At 50.6% G+C, this 13,821-nt stretch overlaps 1 protein-coding gene across 1 annotated transcript in view; it reads left to right on the top strand.

Annotated features, from left to right (window-relative positions):
* Positions 1-7,483: 7,483 nt before the first annotated feature.
* BEAN1 (brain expressed associated with NEDD4 1) overlaps positions 7,484-13,821 on the top strand; it is a 35,347-nt gene continuing 29,009 nt past the window's right edge. Inside the window, exon 1 of the mRNA XM_047712507.1 lies at positions 7,484-7,640. The gene's annotated coding sequence lies outside the window, so the exon portion shown is untranslated. The remainder of the gene's footprint in view (positions 7,641-13,821) is intronic.

Genomic DNA, 13,821 nt, shown 5'->3' with positions numbered 1-13,821 from the left:
GGCAGCAAAGTGGGGCATGGAACTTAGGTACTTCCTAATGACTTTGACAAAGAAGCCAGCAAGCAACTGATGCAAGTCCATAGCAGCCACAGCTGAAGATGGTATGAGGGTACAGTACGCCACCCTGGAATACAGACACTACCTAAATTCTCCTCGTGCCACGAACCTCAGTCTGGCCGCCTTATGTTCACTCTTGGCCAAATAAATGAACTGAGAATTGGGTTTGGGTCCAGGCCAAACGTGGGGGCCTGGCCAACCCCAGGGGCTGAACTCAGAGCACATCATTGGCCAGAGTCCGCATTCTGCAGAGACTGGACCATCTGATCCCCTCTGCACACACTTACTCTACCCCATCTTCTACAAGGTAGCCAGAGAGATCTTCTGAAACACCAAACTGATCAGGTCACCCCCTCCATAAAATCCTCATGTGGCCCCCAACAAGGCCTTTATGACCTGCTCTGGTACAGTGAGAAATAGATTTGGTCTTTGGCCAGGTTTCTGGCACAAATCTCCTAAAAGCCATGTAATCTGAAGGGTGTTAACGTTGCTAAGAGCATCTTTTGTTATCGTGGGTTTTGTGCAGAGCTCCTAAGAATCTTGGAATTTTCTAGTGGTAGGAGACTCTTTTGTTATTCATTAAGAGCCCTTTTGATCACACCTAAATTTATGCTAAGGAGGTGATTTCAGATGGGGCCCTTCCATAGCGGCAGAATGGGTATGGTCATCAGAAAGACCAAGTGGTGGAACTTTCAGCTCCACCCAGTGATCTACAGGAAGAGGAGCCAGGCAAAGGGGTGCAGGGCAGGGGGAGGGGGTGGAAATTAAGCCATATAAAAACTCTTAAACAGGGGCACCTGGGTGGCTCAGTGGGTTAAGCCTCTGCCTTCACCTCAGTTCATTGTCCCAGGGTCCTGGGATGGAGCCCCGCATTGGGCTCTCTGCTCAGCAGGGAGCCTGCTTCCCCCTCCTTCTCTCTCTGCCTGCCTCTCTGCCTGCTTGTGATCTCTGTCAAATAAATAAATAAATAATCTTTTAAAAATAAAAATAAATAAAAACTCTTGAACAATGAGATTGATGAGCTTCCTGGTAGGTGAACATGCCAAAGTGTTGGGAGGGTGATGATCCCAGAGAGGTCATAGAAACATTACACACTAACCCCCAAAAGCTTGCATCTCTTCCATCCAGCTGTTCCTAAGTTGTATGCTTTGTAATAAACTGATAAACATAAACAAAATGTCTCCCTGAGTTCTGTGAAATTATTGAATCCAAGGAAGCAATCAAGGGAAACCTCTATTTAGAGCCAGAATTGTAGCTTTGTGATTGGGATCAAGAGTCATGAGCAGTCTTGTGGTATTGAGCCCATAAGTGTCTATGCAATCGTCAGTTAGTTAGTATGAGGATTGAGTTGAATTTTGGGACACCGAGTTGGTATCTGGGGAGTTGGAGAATTGGTTATTGGTGTTAGAAAACACTGTGGACCTGTCATTTTCTGTCTTCACTCATAACACACTGTCTTCCCTCACTCACACTCAACTTCGCTCCCAATATTCCAAGTTGCTGCATCCCTGAGAGTTTAAGTGAACTTTAAACTCAATCCAAGGAGCACAAACTCAAAACAGCCGATTCAAACCTCCTCAGATTGGGTTAAGGGTCCTTCCTTTGTGCACTTCTAGCACAGAAAATATACTGCTCTGTGACCATTGGTTTATACATCTGCCTCTCCTAACAGACTGTGGGCTCCTTAAGAGCCAGGACTTGGTTTTTCTACGTCATTCTTTTTTCCTACCAGTATACAGCAGAGTGCTAGGCCTGTAGTAGGCATCAATAAGTACCTATGGGATGTATGGGTGTTTAGATGTGGATGGGGAAGATAGCTGAGTGAGTGGGTGGATAGATGGGAGTATATGGATGGCTAAATGGATAGGAGGAAAAATAAATGGATCTGTGAGAGGACAGCGAGGTGGATAGATCAGAGGAAAATTAGATGGTGGATTGGTGGATGGATGGATGGATGGATGGACAGAAAGGTAGGAGAACAGGTAGGTGGGAGGATAGGGAGGTGGATAGATGAGAGGAAGGTTGGATGGATGATGGATAGATGGGTGGTCAGGAAGGTAGGAGGAAGAATAGGTGGATAAGTGAGAGATGTCAGATGAGTGAATGAGTGGATAAATGGATAGATGATAAGAGGGTGGGAGAAAGGACACATGGATTCATGGGAAGAAGATGGATACATGAGTAAGCAAAGGGATGGATGTGTCAATCAATTTCAAGCCTGCATGTCTAAGCCTAGGGTTCAGTCCTTAGGTTGTCTTTGTGGCCTAGACTCCTCTCAGAGTTCTGCTGCCTGCCAACAACTCTTGAAATAAACATATATAAAATCAAATGCATATTCATCTTCCCCAAACTTCCAGTATTCTGCTCCTCAGTGATTGGCAACACCACCACTCAGCTGTACAACTAGAAATCCAGGGATGATCCTTGACTCTATCCACTCCCTCAACCCCTATACTCAAGATATCACCAAGTCCTGTTGACTTTACCTCTAGCAACTCTTGCCAGCTGATCCATCTCCCTCCATCTCCAGGGCCACTGTCACTTCTCTCCTGGGCCAGGGTGATCACCATGTCTCCAGCCTTCCCGCCTCCATTCTGTCTTGACCCCCTCCCTTGCAACAACCTCCACACTGCCAATAAAGCTGGCATTTCAAAATGCAGGTCTGGTTTTGCCACCACTACTCCTCCAGTATTGTTTAAGGCATTCGAATGCCTTCCATTACTCTTAGGATCAAAAGCGATTCTGACCTCTGCCCATTTCTCCTGCCTCATCCCACACCCTCACAAGGTCTTACCTCCTGTAACACTCTCTCATGGTTCCTTGTGGCATATCTCATCACTGCAACATTACATCTGTCTCTGGGACTCAGTGATTCATATCGGTCACCATCTCCAGGCAGTGAGCCCTACAAAGGAGAGACCATGATTATTTTGGCTGTACTTGTTTTGGGACAGACAGGCTAGGGAGCAAATCTGAGTTCTATCCCTAATGAGTTATGTGACATTGAGCAAATTACTTGACCTCCATAAACCTCTTTGCTGTGCTTGAAAAATAAGAAGATATTTTCCCCCTCTACAGAACATTGGAATGAAATGAAATCATGCATGCAGTGTGGCTAACAGAGGGACTGGTCTCCATGAAGGCACATCGTGACGGGGCTGCGAGCTGCAGCAGAAAGGTCTGTATGCAGACCCTGCTCACTCCTCAGCCAGTTTACCCCGAAGTAAGCTCTACCTTGAAGACAAATCTTCAAGCAGGCCCAGAATGAGGAGGAGGCGGCCCAGAGGGGGAACTGCCTTTTATACATCAGCACCTGGAGACCTCTCTCAGGGGCCCAGAGGGATGACTTTCTTCCTAAGGGGAGACAGAGAAGGACAGCCTACCCCAGCCCCTCCAGCCAGGAGAAAGGGTGGTCAAGCCTTATTAAATCCCCAGAAGAGCTTACAAACCCAGAGACCAGACTTCTTACTCCTTTCTGATCTCAGGCCCTGCCCTCCATCCTGGAAAACCTTCCTCTATAAATTATTTTCCCTCTTTGAAAGTCTCTTTTCCAGAAAGCTCCCTAAGATTGACCCAGCCTACACTGATTTCCCTCTCTTCTGACAGCCCAAGGCCCTGGTGCCTCCAATTAAGGACAAAGCACTGGTGTAAGACCCATCTGGATACAATTCCAAGCTCCCTACAGATAAAGGATACATTTTTTTAAAGGATAAAATCATGACTGTTATACAAACATAAATGAACGCTCATCAAAGACTTGAACACATTAATCAGTGAGGGAACCAATAAGACGTTATACTACAATTCAAAGATGAATCCAAAGATGGCCACGTGTATAGCTTTTAGGCCACCCCTAAGATATCAATTGACCCCACAATTGACCCCACCTGAAAATATTCATGTGCCTCTCAGTAGCCAGAAATATTCTGCATTTCAATCAGTTTTCTTCAAATGATGAAACAGGAATATACTTCAGACCATGAAAGGCACAAATTCCCACAGAAACAGATAACCACAGGTGAGGTAATGCCTAATATTTAATTTAAAAGATACCTGGTAAAAAAAATTAAAATAAAAAAAATAATAAAAGATACCTGATAATCTTTTTAGGCCTATTTTAAACTGCTTCAGCATCTTACTGGGTTTGGCTTAATGAGATGTGGAACTCTGGAAAGTCACTTGAATTCAGAACACCTCAGTTTCCTCATCTGTAAAGTGGAGCTACAGTACAGATTCCTCCAAGCTCTCAGCAGAGAGCAGCTCCAGAAGATAGCTCTGCACCACAGCACCTGCACCAGAGCTTGCCAGCTCCTGGGCCCTAGAAAAGCCCTGCTCCCAGCCCCCGCCCCTCAGGGAGCAGGGACCCAGGCCCCTTCCTTCATCTTTCCTAACACCACCAAGACACAGTCAAGAGGAAACCTTGACAAGAATAAGAGGGAAAGAGGAAAAGGCTTTGAAAAGCTGATGGGATAGGTTTCCCTCCCTTCCCTCCTTCCTTTTTTAGAGCCATGTGTGCTTTCCACCCCAAAAGCCAAGGCAATCTGAGGAGCAGGGCCCTTTGTAATGTAACTCAAGGCACAATTCGACATAAAATGTAATTTGACATAATTCTGCATAAGGGATATACTAGGAACAGGTAACCTTCCCGAAAGGTCTAATGGATTTTCAGACAAATAGCCACCCAGAAGCCAGACCACCCTGATGGACTTTCCCCCTTCCCTTCTCCCCCGCTAGTATCGGAAGATTCTCCCTAACAATAGAATTGGTAAATTGACCATACCCTATGAATGACAGCAGTGATACAGAACACACTCTAGGGCAAATCCCCATGGCCTGGCACTTAAGGACTCTCAGGGTACCTCACTATCACTGTGTGGCCTCTGGAAGTTTCCTCCTCCAGCCTCCTTACCCTGCCTCCACCCTGCTCTTGGTCAAACAGCCCCTAAACACCACTGTGCTTCCTTCGTGCCCAGGAGATGCCCCTCCTGCAAGTCTGACCCCATCTAGAGGAAAGCCTCAAGAATATGGATATAACCATTGAAATAAGGAATAATCACAAACACGCTCAAACTTATCCACGAGAATGTTCATCGCTGTGTTGTCTCGACATGTGAAAAACTAGAAACAGACAAAGTACCCAGCGATAGAGGATTAGCTAAATAAGGTAGAGTACGACCATCTGATGCAATGCTAGGCAGTCACTAAAAGTGTGATGCTGGATAGGAAAGACAGTGAGCAAGCTCACTTAAGGACACCTGTAGAGTTCTACAATGACAAGGAAAGAATAAGAAACCTCAATAGTAACAGTGACCACTTTCTATGTTCTTCTTTTGCCTTCTGATGTTTCACAAGTGCCCCACACTAACATGTATTTGTAGATGGACAGATAGGTAAATGGACACAGTTCAACTCCCCAAAGCTAGACTCAACACCTCTAGGCCCAGTGGAAATCGGTTCTGAGTTCCATTGTGAAGAACCAGCCAAATTTGTCAAACCACTAATGTTCAAAGCAATGGTGGAGTTCATTTCCCTAGATGAACTCTTAAGGGTTAGAGCCTTCCACAAGTTCTCGAAGTGGAAGAACATATACTCACAGTCTTGACAAACTGGACAGCTTACAGGTATAACCACTAACAACCAGAATATTCATCCTGCAAGGATCGCTTACAAGGTGTCTGCTCAGGGAGGTCAAGGTCACCTTTACCGGTGCTCTGCAGTGGGCACAGCGCTGGCCTGGGAATCCTAGATCCTCCAATCCTAGCTCTCTGGCCCCGGCCTGTCCCCTCCTTTCTCCAGTCCTTTATTCATCCATAAAATAAATGCATTCGGTTAGACAAAGGGACTCTCAGTTCCCCTTTCTTAGGACTCTCAAAGATGTTTCCCTTTATTCTGGTCCCAGCCCCCCCCATAGCACATATGTCCCCATAATAGCCCCAAATGGAGCTGGAATCTCCAGCCTAGGTCCCACCCTCTACTTTTGGGGGGTTGGGGGAGGCAGAAGAGTAGGCAGAGCTCAGACTGAACAATTACCAAAGAAGGCTGAGAATTGTCCTCACATTTCAAAGCCCTGGATCATACAGGTGTCTCTGCACCCCCACCCCCTAGGGATACCCAAGATGCAATGAGTGGCAGAACTGGGAGTAAGGCTTGTCTTCCCCCCCTCAGAGCTACTCTGTCCCCACCTTTGCACAGTACCCAGAGTGGCGCTTACTTCTCTTTGGAGCCATCCCATGCCTGGCTCCTCCATTTCTCCAAGTTCATCATAAACATGTATAGCTTTGTTTTCTTTTTGAGACCCACTTCTAGCCTCCATCAAACAAGTGGGAGTTAGGAAAGAGTCATCAGTGAAGTATTTCATCAATTCATTCATCAAATTTAGAGGGCAGGCTCAGTGTAGGACTGAGGGTTTCCTTCCCAGTCAAGTAGGGGAGACAAAAATAACTGGAGAGCACCACAAGGTAGCAGGGGGTCAATAAACCGAGCTCTATGGTAATGAAGTAAGGGAAGCCTGAGGAATGAGCTGGACTTGTCCAAAGCCCCAAAGTAGGGTGTAGGGCAGGTCCATCTGCCGCGGTCAAGCTCTGCGCATGGGGTTTGCAGGGGAGAGGGTGCAGAGGGCACCGAGTGCAGCAAGGGGTGAAGGAAACGGGCAAGCTGACGGGTCAGGAAAGGAAGGCTTCAGCCGGGCCTAGCTGACATCCCAACATGCCCCAGAACTCACCTGCTGGCAACTGGGAGCGGAGGCCCTGCCAGCCTAGGCTGCCCCTCCCAGCGGCCACGACAGGGTTCCCCACCCTCCCAAGTGCCCAGTTTTGCCTCTGACCAAACTGCCTGGCTGTCCCCTGCACATATTGTTGTCTACCCTTCTCTGGACCTGTCTGTTCCTCTCTGCTCCCGCCAGTCTGTACGTCATTCTCTACACATGCCTGTCCGTCTGGCGCGCTGGGCACCCCACATCTCTGGGCCTCCCCGCCGCGCCTGTTGTTGTGTGGGTGTCGGGCCGGCTGGGCGCAGAGGGGCGCGGCTCGACCCTCCCCCTCCTACGTCCCCCCATCTCAGGGATGACCCCGGCGGCGGCCCAGAGCTGCTGAAGCCTCGAAGCCGCCACACAGCGCTGCTGAAGCCGGGGAGGCGCGCCTCCTAGGGGGCCGGGGAGCGGACGTCTGAGGCTTGGGCGGAGGCGTAGGGCCGACGGGCAGGCGGGCGGGGCTGCGGCAGGGCAGGGCTGGGACTGGGGCTGAGAAGCCGCCGCCGCCTCTACTGGGGATCGCGGGCAGCAAGTCCGCTCGGCCCGGCCCCGCCTCGCCCGCCCCGCCCCGCCCCTGCGCGCCCAGCAGACCGAGGCGGAGCGGCGCGCCCCCCGCGACGCCCGAGCTCGAGCCCGAGCCCGAGCCCGAGCCCGAGCTCGAGCCCGAGCCAGAGCGCAGAGGCATCCGAGCGGGAACCAGAGCAGGAGCAGAAGCGCGAGTGGGAGCGGGAGCCAGAGCCGGAGCCGGAGCCGGAGCCAGAGCGGGAACCCGAGCTGGAGCCGAAGCTGGAGCCGGCACTGCGGCTCGCGGAGCGGAGCGAGGCGGCTAAGCCGAGTAAGGGGCGTTGGGCCGGGGGCGGTGCTGGGGAGGGGCGGGAAGGGGGTCCCGGCCCCCTCCCCCGAGCTCTGCGGCGGCCCCGGCGCACGCACACACCCGGGGCGCTCCGCGCCTAGCCTTGGCGCGCCGGGAGGGCCGACGGGCGGTCCGAAGCCGAGCCGCAGCGCGCTCCGAACGGGATCCCCAGACTCCCGCCCTCGACCCCCGCACCCCCGGCCGGGCCAAGGCTGCCCATGAGCACGCCCTCGGGCCACGGGGAAGGGCAGGTCTCCCAGAGCGTCCACCCGGTGTGGGGGGCATAAGGCAGCCTTCCCGGTCCCGCGCCCTCGGTTTCGGGACCCCTGAACAACCCACCTAAGAAGGGGAAACTAAGACGCACTTTCGGCCCGGGTGGAAGAGGGAGGGGGCTCCCGGCTTTGTGGAGTTCTAAGCTACAACCCACCCCCACCCTTGAGCCAGGAAGTTTGACCCTCCGACGGGCGGGTCACACGCGCCGTACCCCCGCTTCGGCGCCTGCGGAGCTGGCTTATCTCCGCACCAACGGTGGGAGAGGGGGCGTCCCCGCCGCACCTTCTCTCGCTTTGGGGCAGACTTTCCCTTGCGTGGTAAGCGGGACCCGAGGCCGGGTCCGAGGCCGCTGCTCTGGCTGGCTGCGTAGTGCCAAGCGGCATAGCCGCCTCTCCCCAGGCGCCCTCGGAGGCTCAGTAGTGCCCACCCCACCCCCGGCTGACTCGCGCAGCCCTTCCTCCCCTTCCACCCTGCCCCCCTCCATCGGCTCCGCGGTATGGAGGTTGATGCGCAGAAGACCCATAGCTGCCCTCTTGATCCCACACCAGTGTCAGTGGGGGTGGCAGGGAAGGCGAAGGCACAAGTGACAGGTGTGAGAGGCAGGGGTTCCAGGAGTTTGATCCTTGGTCTTGATCCACGCAGTTCCACCGGCACCTGTCTTGAGGATGCCGGTCAAGGCTCCCTCCTCAAACACTCTGACTTCACCTCCCTGTGCCTCAATTTCCTCCACTGACAAGTAGGCAAGATTCTGTTGTGAAGAGAATGTTTAAGGGCTTTGTACCGCAGGATGGGCTTGATTGATTTCTTAGCTGTGGTGACCTTAGACAAGACGCTTAACCTCTCTTGAGCCTTAGTTTCCCCATCTGAAACACGGGGAACGTGTGTTGAAAGGATTAAATGAAATTACGCTGGTGTGGGGGGGAAGTGCTGCCATGGTGCTTGGCACACAGCCAAGATTCAATTCAGGTTGGCTACAGGTGTCATTTTATGAAGTTTCCAGCATCAGATGCGGAGGCAGAGTGAGTTCCCCTGAGGAGGTGGGGACACGACCCTCACCAAGCCCCCTTCAAGGAGGCCTCTGAATCCCCCAAGGCCTTGATGACGTCTAATTGTGATTCAAAACTTAGGGTCTGCCCTTTCTCAGACATCCCCTCCTCCCCAGGCTTTCTACTGCCTGGGCTAGCTTTCCTCCCTACCACACCACATCCATCCAGGATGGAAAAGACTGTATCTGACTGACTTTTCCTTTTGCCCTTGGCTGATGTCTGCTGCCCTGGCGGAGGGCTTCTTACGCATTTCTCACAATCTATGCAAGAGAATTCTGCAGACCTGTCGCCACTCCGCAGTTTGGGGGTGGGGGTGGGGGTGGGGAGGACTGCTTTCCCTGAGGAGCCATAGCCTATCAGGTGGCTTGGACGTTCCAGTTGCGATGGCTTCAACAGACAGCAGAAAGCAGCAGGGGGAGCTACCACCAGGACAAGGAGACAGGAGGAGTTCTGGAGGGTTCCAACCCTGTTTTCATGCTGACCATGGTGTGTTCATCTAGGCCCCTAAGCTGGGAGGCACCAGAAATGATGAACCTTGGGAGGAAATGGAGCCAGTAGCTGACCAAGAGGTTAGAACCTCTCACAGCTGGAAGGTTCCCAGGAAGAGATCTGCCTGTCTGTGCAGTGGGGGCCTCAGACTCAGAGCAGACCAGGCGAGACCCAGCACCTAGGGGAGGGTGCTGGGATCTCTGGGAGGGTGTAGATGGCAGGAGCACTGCTGGGAAGAAAACAGAGATCCATCTTGTGGACACCCATGCTAGCCCTGGCCACCTGTGGCACAGCTGCCCAGAACAGGGCAGGGGAGGGGTGAGTCTGTCTACATGTTGCCTGGTGGGGACTTGGGGAGGCAGCCAGAGTGGGCTGCCTCCTCAGGGCTCCTTCTACACAAAGACCCCCTTTCTCCTCTTCTTCATCTGTACTCCCCCCTCCATTTACCCACTAGGATGTCACATCTTCCATAATCCTCACTCTTCTTCCCAAAGGAATTAATCAGGAACTAATTAGGAGGTTTATGTCTCCTGGTCCATATAAGTTTCTGGGACACAGCCCATAGGGAATGTGATGGGGATATTGGCATTACCTTCAGTCTTTGGTAATAATCAGACACATTCTGGCCTTTTACCTGAAGCCTGAAGTACTCAGAGCACAGAGTAAGGGCCAGGAAGATCTCAACTTGGTCTCAGCCTCCTAAAAGTAGAAACTGAGGCCATGAAGGAGCCCCTTTGGCAAGTGAGCACAAAATAGAGCTGTGGCTGAGAGCATGGCTACTTGGATCCAACCACCTGGGTTTATAGGATAGGATTCTGGGCAGATTTACCTCTCAGAGCCTCAATGTCCTCTTGAAAGTCAGAATATTACACACCTCCCAGTACAGTTGTGAGTCTAGAAGAATAGATAAGAAACATCAGGCAATGTCAAACAGACCTCCCCAGGTGGCCTTGCCATGTCTGCATTATGAAAATACATTGAATACATGCGGTTTTCCAAGCATTTCTCTTTGAATTCTGACAACAGTCCGCTTTAGGTACTGAAATTGTCCCCATTTTATAGATGAGAACACCGAGGCTTAGGAAGCTTAAGGGCTATCTAACTTTGCCAGGTATAGAATACTTAAAACATCCCTATGACTCATCATAACTTTATGAGTTTATAAAATTGATAATTAGCACATTGTATCTTAAATGATGTGTAATTAGTTATTGGAATGCTTCCTCCAGGAATATCTTCAATCACTTTATACCTCTATGTCACTTGTCTATGGGCTAGAGAATTTTTAGAAACACCTTCACTATTCCAACAGTAATCAAACTGATTTTAAAAGAGCACCCCCATTTATTTCCTATACCTCTTCTCTCCATCTTGTATAGCACTTATCACCCCAACATCTCTATATCGTATTCATTTGCTTATTGTCTGCCCTCATCAATATAAACTCCCCCCAAGACAGGGACTTTTACTCATTTTGTTCATGATATCGCCTATATGCAGAGCCTAGAATAGTACCCAGCACTTAGTATGCTTTGCAAATTATGAAGTGTTTTACAAACATAAGGTCTACTGTTATTATTTTTGCCAAGTATATAGCTTGCCTGAAATTAAACATTAAGGTTCATGGCAGAAACCATTCCCTCAAAAATCTGGCAAATAAGACTGGCTCAAGTGCCAGGGAAATTTTGATGAAGGTTAAAAACAATGGAATTATTTTCCTAACATTTTAATAAAGCTCCTTATCAGTAAGTTCAAAGACAAGTTATTTTTGTAAATCTTTACAATAACAAATGGCATGTTCAAAGGCAATTAAGTTAGCTTTAAAATTTTTCAATGAGTTAACTACCACTGAATTATTCACTTAATTACTCTTTGTTAGCATGAAGGGTTTTTTTTCAAATTTTCATTTTAATGATTTTTCAGATTATAAAAGTAATGCATGTTCATTGTAGAAAATTTGGAAAATCATAAAAAATGTAAAACACAGAAATCCTCCTTAACCCCACTCTTGCCCACAGAGCACAATGACTGTGAATATTTTCATCCATTTCCTTTCTAATCTTTTTCTATATATGAATATTTTCTCTAAGGTTTTTTTTCTTTTACAGAATAAGGATCATGTTGTATGCAGAATTCTATAACCTGCTTTTTTAAAAAAATATATAACCTGGGTTTTTTTTTTCCTCAACATTATACTGAAAGTCTTTACCTATGTTATTAAAATGCCTTTTAAAATATGATTTCATGGCTATATATTATTCCATTATAATTTGCTTAGCCTGTCCTCTTATTGGACAATGGGGTTGTCCCCCCATGTCCTCTTTGTGGTGTTTCCTGAGCCTTAAATCAGGCTTCTGTACCCACCTGGTAAGACCTATTTGCCAGTTGGTAGATGGACTGTTTTATGCAGTTAGACAGTAAATCAAGCCTTAGAGGTTAAGCCTTGGTGGCAGTGAAGAAGGAGGTGGCAGTTGATCCTATAGAAGGCTATTTGCCAAGGAATGTCCTTCTCAATTGGGGAGGATACCAGCTGGATCCCAGCCTCACATAAAGACCTTCCTGCAGAGAAGAAAGGTTTCTGCCACCTGGGGACCTCTACCTGGAGCCCCCAGAGTTGGCCCCCTGCCTGATAAGGTACATACAACACTTTTAAGATTAGTGTGTCTCACCAAAGTCCAAAATCCCAGACTTTCTAGCTCTGGGCAATGACAGGTGCACCCACAGCTTCACGGAACCCCTGTGAAATGGCTTCATTCATTCATTCATTCACTCAGCCAGTAGTTCCTGAGAATTTACTGTGGGAGGAACAAAAAGAACCAGTAGTTATCTGGGCTATCTATACCTAGAGTCTCCACGTCACCCATCTCTGGAAGGTTCTCCATTTCTCTACCATCCCCCAGTCACCCAAGCAGACACAGGGAACCATCTTTAACTGCTCCCTCTTCCTCACCCTCTGTATCTGATCTATCTGTCCTGCTTCTTCACTGTTCCATACACAGCGTGCCCTACCCAGCATGCTCCTGCCCAGGGGTCTTTACACTTGTCTGTTCCTTTCCGAGATAGGCACCTATCTATCCCTTCCTTAATCTCCCTTCCTCCATTCTTCACTCACAGGTCACCCCCTCACCAAGGCCTTTTGAAGCCACTATACGTAAATGCTCAGTCTCCACCTCCACACTGCCTCTGTCCTTCCCTGTTATCTAACAAACCCCACCATTATGTGTGTCTCTCCTCTGCTAGCAAGAAGCTCGGTGAGGACAGGTATGGCCAGTGTTTCCTTCACTTCTCTATCCCCATCGAACCTCTCACTCTTTTTTCCATTGCGTGTCGCCTTCATTTAGACCCATCATCTCCTGCCACAGCCACCCTGCTCCCCTGCCACCTGCCTTCCACCCCTGGTCCGCCCTCTCCACGGAGCCCAGGGGGACCTTCCTGAAAGGAGACCGTGTGGTTCCCTTGCTTAAAATCTTCCAAAGGGCAGTCTTGGGGCCGGGAGCTCATTATCTCACCCAGCCCCCTTCATTTCTCTGAATCTCAGTGTTGACATCTGCAAAATGGGGGGCTTGTTTTGCGATCCCCTGGGCCGACGACACGTGACTGCGGTAGAGCGGGCGCCGCAGCGGCGTCACAGCGTCACGTGGCCTCCTCCACAGGCCAGCCCACTCCTGCGGCCCCTCGCTGTCCGCGGTCTACCGCGGTGCGGCACAACCCTCCCGGGTCCGACTGCCGCGCATGCGCCGTGCCGCCTCTGCACACTGTCTGCGCCAGCTCTGCTCTGCCAGCCGGGCTCTGCCCGCCAGGGGCGCGGCGCCACCCCCCCTCTGCCACATACGCATTTGCCCAGGTCTGAGTGTCGCAGTGGGCCCCAGACGAGGTATTCTGGGAGCGGGGACGTGAGGCGGAATGGGAGTGACGTGGACTTGCCGCACACCATTAAGCCACTTCAGAGCCTGGAGTGCCGCCGCCGCCCGCCCTCCGATTCCTAGCCAGACAATACTGTCGCAGATGAGTCACAGACAGGAACGCGCCTCGCCTCGGATGCCGGGCTCCGAGACAGGCGGGCAGGGGGAGACGTGACCTGAGAGTGGGTCCAATCCCAACCCCCCACTCCCGCAGTCCCCGCTTCGGAACTCGTCGCCCAGCAAAACACAATCTCAGCCCATCCGTGCCAGACCTGGCCATCCACCACCCCCACCCTGCTGTGTCCTCACTGCCGCTCTGGTCACATGTGGGGAGAGCAGGGTGGGCACTTGCGCACACAGACACCTGACATCCAGCTCCTTTGTTTCGATGACCCCAACCCACGCTCCACCCAAGCAGAGGATCTGATGCTACCATGAAATGGTTTTCCTATA

The sequence above is a fragment of the Lutra lutra genome, chromosome 17, assembly GCF_902655055.1.
Source record: "Lutra lutra chromosome 17, mLutLut1.2, whole genome shotgun sequence".
Lineage (NCBI taxonomy): Eukaryota > Metazoa > Chordata > Mammalia > Carnivora > Mustelidae > Lutra > Lutra lutra.
The sequence above is the reverse complement of the archived record's forward strand: the minus strand, read 5'-3'. Positions and strand labels throughout refer to the sequence as shown.